Here is a 13,763-nt window from a genome sequence, read left to right on the forward strand (position 1 = left end):
ACAGTGCATCTCCACCTACATTTAACACAGGATTGCATCTCTGGAGTCTTGATTCCAGAACATTCCAGGACTCGACCAGGTACTCATCCCGTGGACCTAGAAGATAGTGCATCGGAAAGTCAAAGGACCCACAGGCCACCCACCCAAGTTCTCAGATTTCACTCCTTACAACCTTAATTAAAACTATATACCATGCCTGTCAGAGACCCTATGTCAACACTCAGTACCTCCCAGACCTCCCAGGCCCCTCCTGGCCTGCAGCAAATGACTTCCCAGGCTGGGCTGGGTCTTGGCAGGGACTGTGGAGTTTGACAAAGAAATAATATGTATTTGGGAGCTGAATCAACCTGAGTCTGAACCCCAAGGATATTCTCTTGTGTCTTAAGTGTTTAGGGTCAGATGATCTCATCTCTCTGAGCCTCCATATTCTCATCTGTAAAATGGGTCACCACAAGACCTACCTAAAAGGGATGTCAGGAAGATGGGTAGGCAGCATTGTGGTGAGGAAGAGCTCCCTGAGGAATGGCCAGCAGGCAGCGGGCTTTGTTCCAGTATGCGTTCCATGAATGAACGAGTGTGGCGTCAAAGTCACCCAAAAGCATTTCCCACCCCTTCCTTCTCCTTTACTGCTCTCCTAGTCTGAGCTGGAGAGTTAGGAACTCACTGCTTCCGTGAAAACTGGAGACTCCATCTTTCCCTCCTTGAAATGGGGAGAAATAAGAGCTCCTGCCTCCTCATTGGATTATGAGGGTAGCGTGACATCTTGGTAAAGCTCTCTAAGTTCTAGAAGAATGTCCTTCACACCTGCTTGTTGCCTTTACCATTTTCCATCTGGTATGTGGAAGAGACCCCTGAGCACCTGGGTCTCCCTGCTTCCACTCTTGCCACCCACACCTACTTATTGTTTATAACAGCCAAAATATTTCTCTGAAATTGGCCTCTCTCTGCCTAAAATCCTCAAAGGTTCCCCGTAGCCCTCCTAACACATACTTCAAGATTTGGCCACATCTACAAGTGGACCCCTCTCTTTGCTTCCCAGCCCTCCAGTTGGCTTCTGCTATACTTAGTGCCACATGCTGTTCTTTTCTCTGCCCCCTTGGCCTGTGAATTCCAGCTCAAATGTCCCTTCTGTGACAACAGGGACTATGGAAGAGTTCTTGGCTACTTACACCCTGAGTGTCGCACACCTGTTTTTTGTAGTGTTGTCTCTGTGTGACCTGACATTTCATAGAGTGGTTGATGCCTGCCTCCCTCTCTGTATGATGAACTTCATGGGAATAGGGGCCAGGCCTTTTCATTATCTGTACTTCCTGATTCAGCTCATGCCCCAACCCCCCTATAAAACCCCCAAGTTGGGGCCACCCTCCTGCCTCTGTTCCCAGGGTCCCTGAATTGGCCTGAACCACCAAAAAAAAAAAAATCATATTTTTCCTCTGCCTCTCTCCCACTAGTCGATGTTCTCCAACTGAAGCCATCAGAAGCCCCCGGAGGGCTTGTCAAACACCAAGTTCTGACACCACCCCACAGACTCCTGACTGGGTGGCTCCAGGAATGGGGACAGGACTGAATTACTAACAAGATTCCAGGTGACGTGCAGGTGATTTTTCAGAGACTGCACCTGACCGAGACCATGAATTCCTTGAAGTCGGAGATGCTGCCTTCTTCAGATCCTCCGTTCCTAGGGTGTGGTAGCTGAATTAGCCACATAAGTCCAGTCACAGACTAGGTCAATGTGCCCTCTGGGCTGGAGGTCGGGCTCAGTTGGGAGGGCGCTTGCCTCACAGGCACAAGGCCCTGGTTCCGTCCGCAGCACACACACAAGTGCCCTCTGCGCCAAGTCCAGCCTCGAGCTCCGAAGAAACAGGCGGGTGGTGAGTGGCAACAGGTGCTTAGTCTTGGAAAGGAGCTCACCCAGCCAGATGCTGAGCTCTAAGTGAAAGAACCAACAAGGCTCATTGTTGGAGAAAATGCCCTTTAATTGAGGAACTGCTCTGTGTATTTATAGAGCCGGGGGTGGTTTGACAGTTATGACAGTTTAACAGTTTAATGGTTTGACAGTTGGCATGGGGTGCTTTCTGATTGGTGGGTAAGGATCATGTGAGCCACAGGGCTAGTCTGATTGGTGGGTAAGGATCATGTGAGCCACAGGGCTAGTCTGATTGGTGGGTAAGAATCATGTGAGCCAGCAGGGCTCACTATTGGAGGGCTCTTCTTGGGGGATGGGGAAGTTAGTCTTTGGAGCCAGGCAACTCCCAACACTAAGAATTTGCTCCCCAGAGTCTACTCTTAGCACTTCCCACACAGGGTCCTTTTACTCTCTTTGCCCCGTGCCCCGTGGCATACGCTGTATTCCCCTGTTTGTGGAGAACTTGGGGAAGGATCAGAAAAGCTCTGGGTCTTCCCTGTGAACTTCCCTGTTTCTGGAGTCCTTGGGTTACAAACAGCAGGAGGCATTTCACTGACACCATAAGGTTAAATAGGATCCTTTGGCTCCAGGTACACTTTTGCAGAAGGACTGGGGGAGGGGAGGACATGGTTGACATAGGCAGATGCGTCAGCAAGAATCTGTTTTGCTATGTTGTCGACATCAGCATGACTTTTATCCTAAAATGGCCTTTCAAGGGCTCTGCTTCAACATTTCCTCTCCTCCAATTCTGGCTGCGCTTGAGCAAAGTCACTGGCCCACAGCAGGAATGTAAAGTAGGTTGGTTTGAATTTGGAGCCTGTGCTTTTAGATACTTCCTCTTTTTTATTGGTTCCTTTTAGTTATACAGGACAATAGAGTCCATTTTGACATATTTGTATGAGCATGGAATAGATCTGATTCTAATTAGGACCCCAGTCTGGTGGATGTACACGACAGAGAGATTCACTGTGGTGTATTCATAAACGTGCATAGGAAAGTTATGTCTAATTTGTTCCACTGTCTTTCCTTTTCCCATCCTCCTTTCTTCCCTTTATTTCTATTCCCACCCCTTTGTAGGTTAATTTCCACATATCAGAATAAAAGACCTTGGTTTCTTGGGACTGGCTTATTTCACTTAGCATAATAGTCTCTAAGTCCATCTATTTGCCAGCAAATGCCATGATTTCATTCTTCTTTATGGCTGACTAATATTCCATTGTGTATATATACCACATTTTCTTTATCCATTCATCTCTTCCAGGGCACCTAATTTGGCTCCATAGCTTAGCTATTGTGAATCGAGCTGCTATAAACATTGATGTGGCTGTACATTTACTTCTCTTTTACATAAAAAGGGCCGAGGCAGGTATTGGGAGGGTTGACCAGTGAACTGAGCTAACTTTTTCTGTGGTACCATGGATTGAACCCATAACTTAGCCATGGAGCCACATCCTCAGCCCTTTCTTATATTTTATTCATAGATAGTCTCACTAAGTTGCCTAAGGCCTTGCTAAGTTGCTGAGGCTGGCTTTGAACTTGCAATCCTCCTGCCTCAGCCTCCCCAATCACTGGGATTACAGGTGAGGGCTGAGCTAACTTTTACACACACACACACACACACACTGAAATCTCTTGTGAGGAAAATAAAGTTGGACACTTCACTCTTAGAATTGTGTCTGTACCAATTATTGTTTACCAACTCAAAACCTATTGCCTTGTCATCCTTTTTAATTTCCTGATGAAATGATAACCCCAGTCCCAAAGAATAAATCATCCTCATTCTAGGCAAATCATTGCCATCTTATTCTGGTTTGCCAGACAGTCTTCCATAGTCTCCCTTGCAACTAGGAATTGCTCTCTAGTACTCTTTGGGGAACAATAAGAAGGCAGCACTTTCCAAGGAATCTTTTCTTCTGCCCCATCCTTCCTGTTTGAGATACTGTGTGATGTCTGGACCTATGGTAGCCACCTTGACACTGGAAGAGGGGAAGTATGAGGACTGAAAGCCAATAGGATAAGTATGGCTGGGACTAGGACTTTAATGCTGCTGACTTTAATACTGGTTATCTCTGGTCTTCTTTTAGTTGACAATAAATATCCTTTTGGTGTAAGTCACTGCTTTTAGTCGTAATCATTCCTACCTGATAGATAACCCCAGAGTCCATCCTTCCAACATTCAGGGCTTTGTTCTCCTCGATAGATGGGAAGGACTTCAACTAACCCAACCATTGAGGCTGTTCATTTCACGGCCCTCTGAAGCAGACATCTTATCCCCCTTTTGCAGATGGCAAAACGGAGGAATAGAGTGCCTTGGTCACTTGCCCAAGCTGTGTACCTGCAGCTACTGAGGGGGAGTGGCCAACTCTGAGCCCCCAAGCTCTGGGGTGGTTTTAACAGCTAGAACTGCAGAGCCCTTAGCAGAGGCTCAATGAGGGTAGCAAGAAGTGACAGTGTGCTGGTGGCCTTTTATGTCATTGCTACCATTACTATTAGTGCCCTGCCCAGCTGGCCCAGGGAACCGACACCTCCCTAATCAGATGGGAACAAAGACAGGGGAGAAAAACCCACCCAGCCTGTGGGTTATCCCAGGCTGGGAGGGGGCAAAGCTGGAGGACACAGACCCACCTCTCGAGCCGGCAACCGCACACCCCCAGCCTCGGAGTCATATAACCCTGGCAGCTGTCCAGAGCCCAGGAGGCCCGCACCTGTTTGCAATGTAATTTAGCTATTATCAGCCTTCGCATCCAGCTGAAATTCAAAGGCTGAAAACCAGGGGGGACGCTGGAGGGGGCTGCCTGTGTATGTGGGGGGAGTGGGCGAGTAAGGCGATTGAATGTCCTAAATTGCCTCCACTTTAAGGCCTTATATAAAAATTTCCTGTAATGCATGTTACCATAGATAAGAGATTGCCCAAGGAGCCCGCAGCAAGACCGCCTTGGAGCTGAAGTCCCCAGGAGGGAGCATCTGCAGACCCGCCTCTCAAATGATCTTGTTGTAAAAGTCTGGCTCCCAGGCCTGGGTCTGCTGGGCTGGAGCACATCTCCGTCATGTTCTCAGAGTCACCGCTAGGAGGACCGATGTCTTCCTGAGTCCCATCTCTGCTTGTCTCACGACCCCCAGAGTCTATCTAGCCCACCTCCATCCACATCCAAACCAACCTGTCAGGGCTGACGCGGCCCGACAGCATAATCCCCAGTCCTGGCCCCAAGGAGCCCAGCCAGATATTGGGGTCACTGGGGCACACTTTGTTCTCGAGAAAACGGAGGCAGGATGCACCTAGACCCTCAATCTCACTTTCTCTGGAGGGAAGGATGGCAATGGTGGTTTCTTCCGCTGATAAGATTCAGATTGGAGGGTGGTTTACCATGGGCCAGCTGCACACCCAGGAGTGGCCCCCCCAGGCTCTCGATGGTGGCACAGGCAGGACAGTGATGACTCCGGAGGGAGCCAGGAAGAGATGGGCTACGTGCTCTTGGTGTGTGCTGCACATCTGATTCCCACAGCCCGAGAGCCAGGGGCCGTTATCACTTCTTATCACAGATGAGGATAGCAACCGAAAACTTCAACAGCTCCCTGAGATCACGGCTTACATGACTTTGATTCAGTTTTCAGGTCGACCCTGGGAGGTCGCTGTCATAATCACTGTGTTCTGGCAGAGAAACAGAGGCCAAGAGATATCAAATGCTGTTCATTTGTTCCCCGGTTCCTGAGCTAGTTTCTTCCAGGTGCCCGGCTCACTTTCCAGCAAACAGGATGAACATGATTTCTTTCCTCATGGAGCATCAAGCTTAAAGTTAAGGTAGTTCATGTGCTCACATATGGAGCTCTTCTCCAGAAGATTTGGGAATCAGCTGTCATTAAGGTTGCAGAAGAGCTTTAACCAGAATTCTCTCCAAAATCAGAGCCTGGGACAAAAGTTTGCCAACAGACAGTTTATTTGGGATGGGATCCCTGGGAGCAGGAGTGAGCAATGGGGCAGGAAGAGAAGCCAAGACAAAGACTCTGTAGGGAGGTGGCTGTTGCTGTGGGTGAGTGGAGCTCAGTCCACAGGGACTCACTGCCTGAGGACCCTATGAAATGCAGATCAGAATGGTCCCATCAGGGAAGGGAAAGGAGAGCTCTATGCAGCAGTCTCTCGCATTCCTTGGTGCTTAACTTCCCTGCAAATCTGGGTCCTGCATGTGTGAGTAGCAAGCAGTTTCTTTAGCCAACCCCTGCCATGCTTTGACCCAGCCCAGAGTAGGGAGTGAATGACACATAGCACAGGCTTGCTGTATGACTGTATGACATTTGATATAACCATGACAAGAATCAGAGGTGAGGCCAAGAGAGGACAGGAGTCGGTACATGAAAATAGTCTCATTAACATCTTTGCATCAGTCAGGATAGGCTTGGTTTTGCTGCAATAATAAACAAGCCCTGATTCTCAGTGGAATAAACCAACCACCAGCTAAGCTATTTGATGCCTAGCACTTCAAATTCATTAAATAATTTAATCTTTGAAGATATTTTTTAAGATAGATATTGATACTCACTTAACTGATGAGAGAGTCGAGCTTAGAGAGGCAAAGTTAACTCCTCCCAAGTCATTGACTTTGGAGGTTAGATCAAGTTTTGAATCCAGGAAGGAATGGCTTGTCACAACCCTAGGGTATTAAAGGAGGAATTTCAGGTCTAAAAAAAGATTGATGTAGGTTTCATTTGAAAACAATGTCAGCTATTTCTAAAATTAGATATTAACAACGCATGTTAAATTCATGCCATATATATGTAGGTATAAAGTTCAAACAAATGAAGACGTCATGCCTGAGCAGGCAGGGGGAGTCCAGGGACCAGGCACAGAGCTGGCCTGCTGGAAACTCTGCTGCCACCCTGGCTGAGGGACATGGCTGCCAGGCTTGCTTTGGACACTTTTGCATCTGGAGCAACTACAGGAAAGGTAGGGAGAGAAGAGGAGGGGTCCCAAACTCCATGATCCCTGCAACTTGCATCTCCGTGCTCATCTAAAGCTCAGCTTGAGGATGTCTGATCAGAAAAGTGCCAGGGTCACTGGTCAGCACGCTGCTGGCAACAGATGCTGGAGCAGAATCTGCCACTCATTTCCTATGAGGGTGGTAGTCTCAGATGCCCGAGGAACATGCAGTGCAGATTCCCTAGGCACTGGTCAAGCAGCCAAAAAAGAAAAAAAAAAAAAAACAAGGACCAATGTCCACTCTGTGGTAAGAGGAGGCCCTGATCATCTCTACCTGAGGGTGACAGTCATCTACTGAGCTCTGAGCTTCTCTCTGCAGTCAGAACCCTCTGGACCAGAGTGGGGGTGGAGTCCAGGCTTAACGGGGAGGACTCTGGCTCCCACAAGGCAGCTGAATAGACAGACAGAATTTCTTCTCCTGCAGCCCAGGTTATGGAAATGCTGGCAGAGAGAGGACGCCTCTCCCCAGTTCCTATCTAGGAATCTGGGGAGCAGATTGAGAGCAGGTGTCCATCTCCCCATTTATTTATTCTGTGGTTCCTGACTGAGCCTCTGCCATGTATCAAGCTTGGCCGAGACATAGGAAGGGCTCAGATTGGGCTCCTGATGCTCCTGGCTCAGGGGTTGGAAGTGACTGCTCTTTGTCACCCTCCCCCAGGTCAGCATGGAGAAATGCTTTTGTGTCTGCTCATTGTCATCCAAGTTCCTGAGTTCAAAACCTCAGCTCTGCTCATTTCTAGAAGAGGGGGGAACTTCACCTCTCTTAGGCTCTGTCTCCTCTTATGTAAAAGGAAAATAATGAGACCCCCACCTCCCAGAGCTAACAGGAGGATTCTGTGAGATTAAACAGCTCAAGAACTGGAACAGAATGTGTTCAAATTATATTACTTGCTGTTGTCACCATCGATTGGGAGGAGGAGGGTCAAGTGGGTGCCATCTGTTCTTGACTTCCTGACTTCGTGCCCTGTGCTGGGAACGTGCTTTGATACTGTCACTTAGAGATAATGAAGCTGAGACATTAATTATGGACATAACAGCAATCAAAATAGCAATAATAATCGCAGCAGATATAATAATCAAGCACCTGCTAGATGTCACACCCCTGGCTAATTTTTGTTAAAGTCTTGATACTAAAACATGGTCCCCAGATGAGCAGCACTGGGATCCCCTGGTACTGGGTAGAAATGCAGAAGCCTGGGCTTCCCACAACCCCTAGGGAATGGAAGTTTCCAGACACTTCTGCTCTCTGAGAATTTCGGCCAAGAAGATTCCAACACTTGAGGCTCAGTCTGGGTCTTGCCATGGGAGGGACAGCACGAAGGGTGAAGTGAGTTCAACAGTGACACTGATTCTGGGGTGTGAGCAGAGCAATGATGTTATCAGAGGGGTGACCCTGCCTCTGAAGTAAAGAGGAAGGGTGGGAATGGACTCGCTGTAGGCCAGTAGCACTGTTCAGCATGGAAGCCAGACTCAAATCAGCAAGTTGCTGGACAATCAAAATAATTTACAGCAGCTGTTTGCAACTGCTGGTTGTGAACAAAAAAGGGCAGGCGCCCTAAATTAACATGCACACACTCTCCCCAGAAAGAGGGAGCCACACAGCTGTACCTCTCCAAGCTGGTCACACAATAGCTTTTCCTTTCTCCTCTCTTGATGCCAATCATTATATGACTGCATTATTATAACAACAGCAATCCACGTGTTGAAAGTTGGGTTTCCTGGTGATTTCTAGTAATTTTTGGTTCATTCTTAAAAATACCGACACTCTAGAAGAAGCGCTTGAGGGTTGTCAGAGGCGGGCCCTGAGCCAACTTTCTCCTACATGGAACTGCCTGCCTGAAGCTGGACAAATGTGGCCTCATTACTCTTCTGAGATCAGAGGAACCGGCCTTTGAGGAAAGCCAGGCTGACTGAGGAAGGGGCTTCTCCAGGACCTCACTGTTGTCCCATGAGACCCCGGCTGCCCTTTTAACAAGCGCTTCATCTTTGGGGTCTGAAGCCCAGCAGCTGTCATCCTTCCCGCCATCCTGTCTCTCCTCAGGCACAAAGAGGGGACATCCTCTCAGTTGCAGACTGTAAAACCCTGATCCTCCCTTTTATCATGATGCTCTTATTTACCAGTGTGGATGCCACTGAAGAAAGAAGGACAGTGGAGAAAAGGAAGCAGGGAACAGGGAAGAAATGAAGGAAGGGGAAAAGGAAGGAAGGCAGAAGGGAGGAAAGAAGAGGTAGGGATATAAGAAGGAGCTCCTCATTCCAACCTGCTTGGGCTGCTCTGCATCTCAGAACTACATTTCCCAGGCTCCTTTGTGCTCCAGATAGGTTTGACCAATGGGAGGCCTTGGTGGTGGATGGGAGGAGCATTTCTACCCACCTATCTCTCTGCTCCCAGCCCACACTCCTTGGCCCCAGCAGCCCTCACTGTTCCCAACTCTTTCTGGATGGTTCTAGATTATGGTAATACCACTTCCTTCTCCTGTTTCTTCAGTCCCAAGGGCAGAAGTGTTGAGAGCCGGAGCCCCAATGAGCAGCTACGTGGTCTGAAAGGGCAGGGAAACAGCCCAATGAGCAGCTCCGTGGAGGAACCAATCAGCTAGATGTTGCTGGGGCCGCTGTGAGCCAATCATCAGCTGGCAGTCTGAAGGGCAGGGAAACAGCCCAATGAACATCACCACAGAGCAGCCAATCAGCTAGATGTTGCTGGGGCTGCTGTGAGCCAATCATCAGCCAGCAGCTGGAAGTTTGCTGGGGCTCCTCTGGCTGTGGCTCTCAACACGGAAGTAGGATGGTAGGCTCCCTGGCTCCAAGCGCATCCCACCATGCTCTTTAATGTCCTCAAGGTCAATAATGGCTGGCCAGAGAGAGCTCACTGGACAATTGAATTTCCAGTCACAAAAAAGCAGGCAAACTTGTTTTGACGTTCCCTGAGGCAGATCAAAGGAGTTATTTGTGACCATCACTGAGGTTCTGCTCCTGGCCATATCTTTTCCAATTAGAGAAAATGAAATCTCTGCTTGGTGGTAAACCAAAACAGAACCCGGGGGCCCTAAAGAGTCATTTGAAAAGGCAGCAGAGAATCAATTAAATTGGTAGAGCCATTTCAGAGGCTGCGATTTACTCTGTACAGCAAGAGCCATAAAAACTGTCATATGTTGAATCCAGAAATCTGCACGGTTTGCATGTGGAAGATGTTTGTGGCAACATTATGGGTAAGAGCATGGACCAGAAGCAACTAATTATGGCATGTGAGGGACTGACTCAGAGGCCCTGGAGCCTTCTTAAGATGAAGATAAACTGTCCTTCCAAAATATGTCACTGAAGAGTAATTGATAACCCACACATCTTAATGGCCTATTACTAAGTTACAAAGGAGCGTCTTCACATGGAATTGAATTGTGATTTTTTTTAAAGTTTAATCACACAGAAAAATTGTGGGATTCTACACACCAACAATATTAAAGCTGTCTGCGTGGAAGGGTTGATTCTAATTTGGTTTGAGCTTTGTGCCTTTGTGCTTTTCTGTACTTTGAAAGAGTCTGCTGTGTTTCAAAGGAATAAACCACCAGATTGTGAGGATGGAGGTGAAAGGACCCAAATTATCAGAGATCACTGCAAAAAAAAAAAATCCTTGCCATCAAGAAAACAGTTTTTTTGAATCTTGCAGAAAATTTTGGAAAATGGATCAGGGAAAACCCCAGCTCCGTTCTTTTCCTAAGTGTGGAGCTAAATAGATCTTCTTTAAGACTATTATAAGGAAATAGATGTTTCCCCCTAGTATCCTAACAACTGGAAAAATTAATTAACTGTCTTTGGACGTATTGGTGACAATGTTAAAATTAGATGTTAGAGCTGAGTGACTCCAATATCACATTGGTTGAGGATCCCTACTCCAAAAATCCCAAACCTGAAAGGCTCCAAAATCTAAACTTTTTTTAAAATTTTTATTTATTTTTTTAGTCATACATGACAGTAGAGTGAATTTTGATATATAATACATACATGGAATGTGCATACATCAATCATATTGTCTATTCTATTCTGCTGCCCTTCCTATCCTCCCTACTCCTCCCCTCCTCTCCCATCCTTTCTCTCTATCCAATTTAATGTGACACACTTTTTCTCTCTTTTTCTCATTACAACATCATATATGTATTCTGTATAATAATGAGGTTCTCCTTCCATCTTTCGTGCAATTCCCCTTCTCCCTGTTTTCCCTCCCACCTTGCTTCCCTATTTAGTGCTAGTCTTCTACTCATGCTCTTCCTCCCTATCCCATTTTGAGTCACCCTCCCCCTTATATCAGAGAAGACATTCAGCATTTGTTTTTTAGGGATTGGCTAACTTCACTTAGCATAACCTGCTCTAATGTCATTAATTTGCATGCAAATGCCATGATTTTATTATTTTTTAGTGCTGAGTAATATTCCATTGTGTATAAATACCATTTTTTAATCCATTCATCTATTGAAGGGCATCTAGGTTGGTTCCACATTCTAGCTATTGTGACTTGTGCTGCTATAAACATTGAGGGGGCTGAATCCCTGTAGTATGCTCTTCTTAGGTCTTTTGGGTATAGTCCGAGACTGAGCATCATTTCATCACTCAGGAAGTTTTGGAGTCAATGTCCACATAAAAGAGATACCTGCATACCTGTATTCATAGAAGCACTGTTCACAATAGGCGAGATGCTCTTCAGTAGGTGAACTGATAAAAGAAAATAGGGTCTGTATGCACAGTGAAGTGTTATTCAGCCATAAAAGAGAATAAAAATCCTGTCATCTGCAGGAAAGTGGGGTGACCTGGAGATCAATATGTAAAGCAAAGTTCGTTGGACCCAGGAAAAAAAAATACTGTTTTCTCTCTGCTAGGTGAAATATAGAGAAAAATAAATAAAAACAAGATGATATAAAAGTAAAAGGGGACTCATAGGGAAGGGGAAGGGGACCAGAGAGAGCAGGAGGAGTGAGAGATGGAAATTGGAGGGTGGATACAATCAAAGCACATGTACGCATGTATAAAATGTCACAATGAAACCCATTAATGGTTCCAATGAATGCACATTCAAAATTATGATTTTTTAAAAGTCAATCAAAACAAGAAGTTTTGGGTTTGGGAGTGTTTCAGATGTCAAATCTGCATTAGGAATGCGCAGCCTGTGTTTTCATTATCATTCAAGACAGGGATCCTGTATTCTGAGAAATCACACCCAGCCTCTGGCTGCAGGTTGATAGGATCCCAACAGCCAATGGACTGACTGTGCCAGGTGGGATGTCTAACCCCCTCTCTGTGAACTGTGTCTTGAGTGGTCCTCATGGTAGGCTCTGGGTTTGACTCCACTTTATGTCCCTAGTGCCTGGCACATAGAAACTCTTCAGTAAAGCTTGTTGACCTGGTCCAACAGGTGAGACCTTCCATGTGGGGCTCAGAGATCATGGAGAGGAGCCAGACATGACTAGACAGGGCCTGGAAATGTCTCTCCACCCTTGGCTCCTTCTCTCCTGTCCAGGCCCCCAGAGCATTTGTAAGTGGATGCTACCCGCTGAGCCTCCAGCTGCCTCCCACCACCCCTTCCTGTCCTCAATGCCCACTCTGCCTCCTGCTCCAGAGACATCTGCCTTGGGTCCCCCAGGAGTCAGCTCCTCACCAGAAAGTCAGCGAATCCACACAGCTGCAGCCTGGAAATATTGATTCCAGGCCAAGGTTGAATCACACTTTCTCCCAAGCTCCTCCCTCTTTCATTCCCCCCATCAGAGGAGGCCGAGCACTGTGTAGAAGGTTCTGACACTGGACTTTGAATCTGGACAGTAACTGGGGCTCGGGGTGTATGGGGTGAAGGGGGGACAGAAGAAAATAAATCCCCCTTCACGGAACCGTCAGAGAAAGACAGACTTGAACAATTAGCAGACAGTCCTCGAAGGCCACGATGACAGACATTTCAAACTTATCACGCTCCGGCACTATTTTAAGACCCTGAGATTACAGTGAGGTTCATTAGAGGAACATCTGTTGGCAATCAGCACAGAGCCCCCAGATATGATTGCTCAGAGCGCAGCCCGGGCTGGGGGCAGGGAGATCCCATCTCTGCAGGGGAAAATGTCCAAGAGACACCGTCCCTGATGTATTGGGCTTTCCTGTGGCTCACTTCCCTCCTCTCATAAAACCAAGGACCTTAATTCAAATAGGCCCAGGAGCACCTTTTAGGAAGTGAGATACATTTCCAAGACCTGGAAGTCAATAGAAGTAATGGTGGTGTGAACAAGGACTACCTGGTAGAACTTAGTAGGTGCTCAGCACTAAGGGGCATTATCTCATTTCATCCTCCTGTAACCCACGAGGTACTTAATATTGCCACCCCTCTTTACACCCTAGGCAACTGAGACCAGGGAAGGGAAGGAACTGTCACAAGGTCAAGTATCCAGTGGTTCATGGATATGGTGACCCACTCTCCTCTTTTACCCTGACTGAGGGTTTTCCTGGGATGCAAGTCTTCCCACTTCGTGTCCCTGGGATGGTCCCTGGCAAACCTTGATGCAGCCTGACTCTGAGTTCACATCTGTCTGGTGTCAAAGCTCACCTCCTGATCCCTTCTGGGACACTATCTCTTGTGTTCTCGGCTCCTTGCTATTCACCAAGACAAAGTGTTTACTGAACACCTACCATGTGTAGGCACCACTGTGGGCACTATAGACAAAATAAGTGAAGGACTAGACAAAAAAAATCTGGAAACCTCTGCTTCTCGGAGCCACAGTTTAGCAACTCTCATATTTACTGCATATTCCCCTAGACTCCCTATCCTCCTGAGACTACTTAAGTTTAATCATTAACAACAAGAGGACTGGAAGGGCCACCTTTCTGGTGTCCTGTCCCGCATAGTTCTGAAAAGGA

This window comes from Ictidomys tridecemlineatus, chromosome 2, assembly GCF_052094955.1.
Source record: "Ictidomys tridecemlineatus isolate mIctTri1 chromosome 2, mIctTri1.hap1, whole genome shotgun sequence".
Taxonomy (NCBI): Eukaryota; Metazoa; Chordata; class Mammalia; order Rodentia; family Sciuridae; genus Ictidomys; species Ictidomys tridecemlineatus.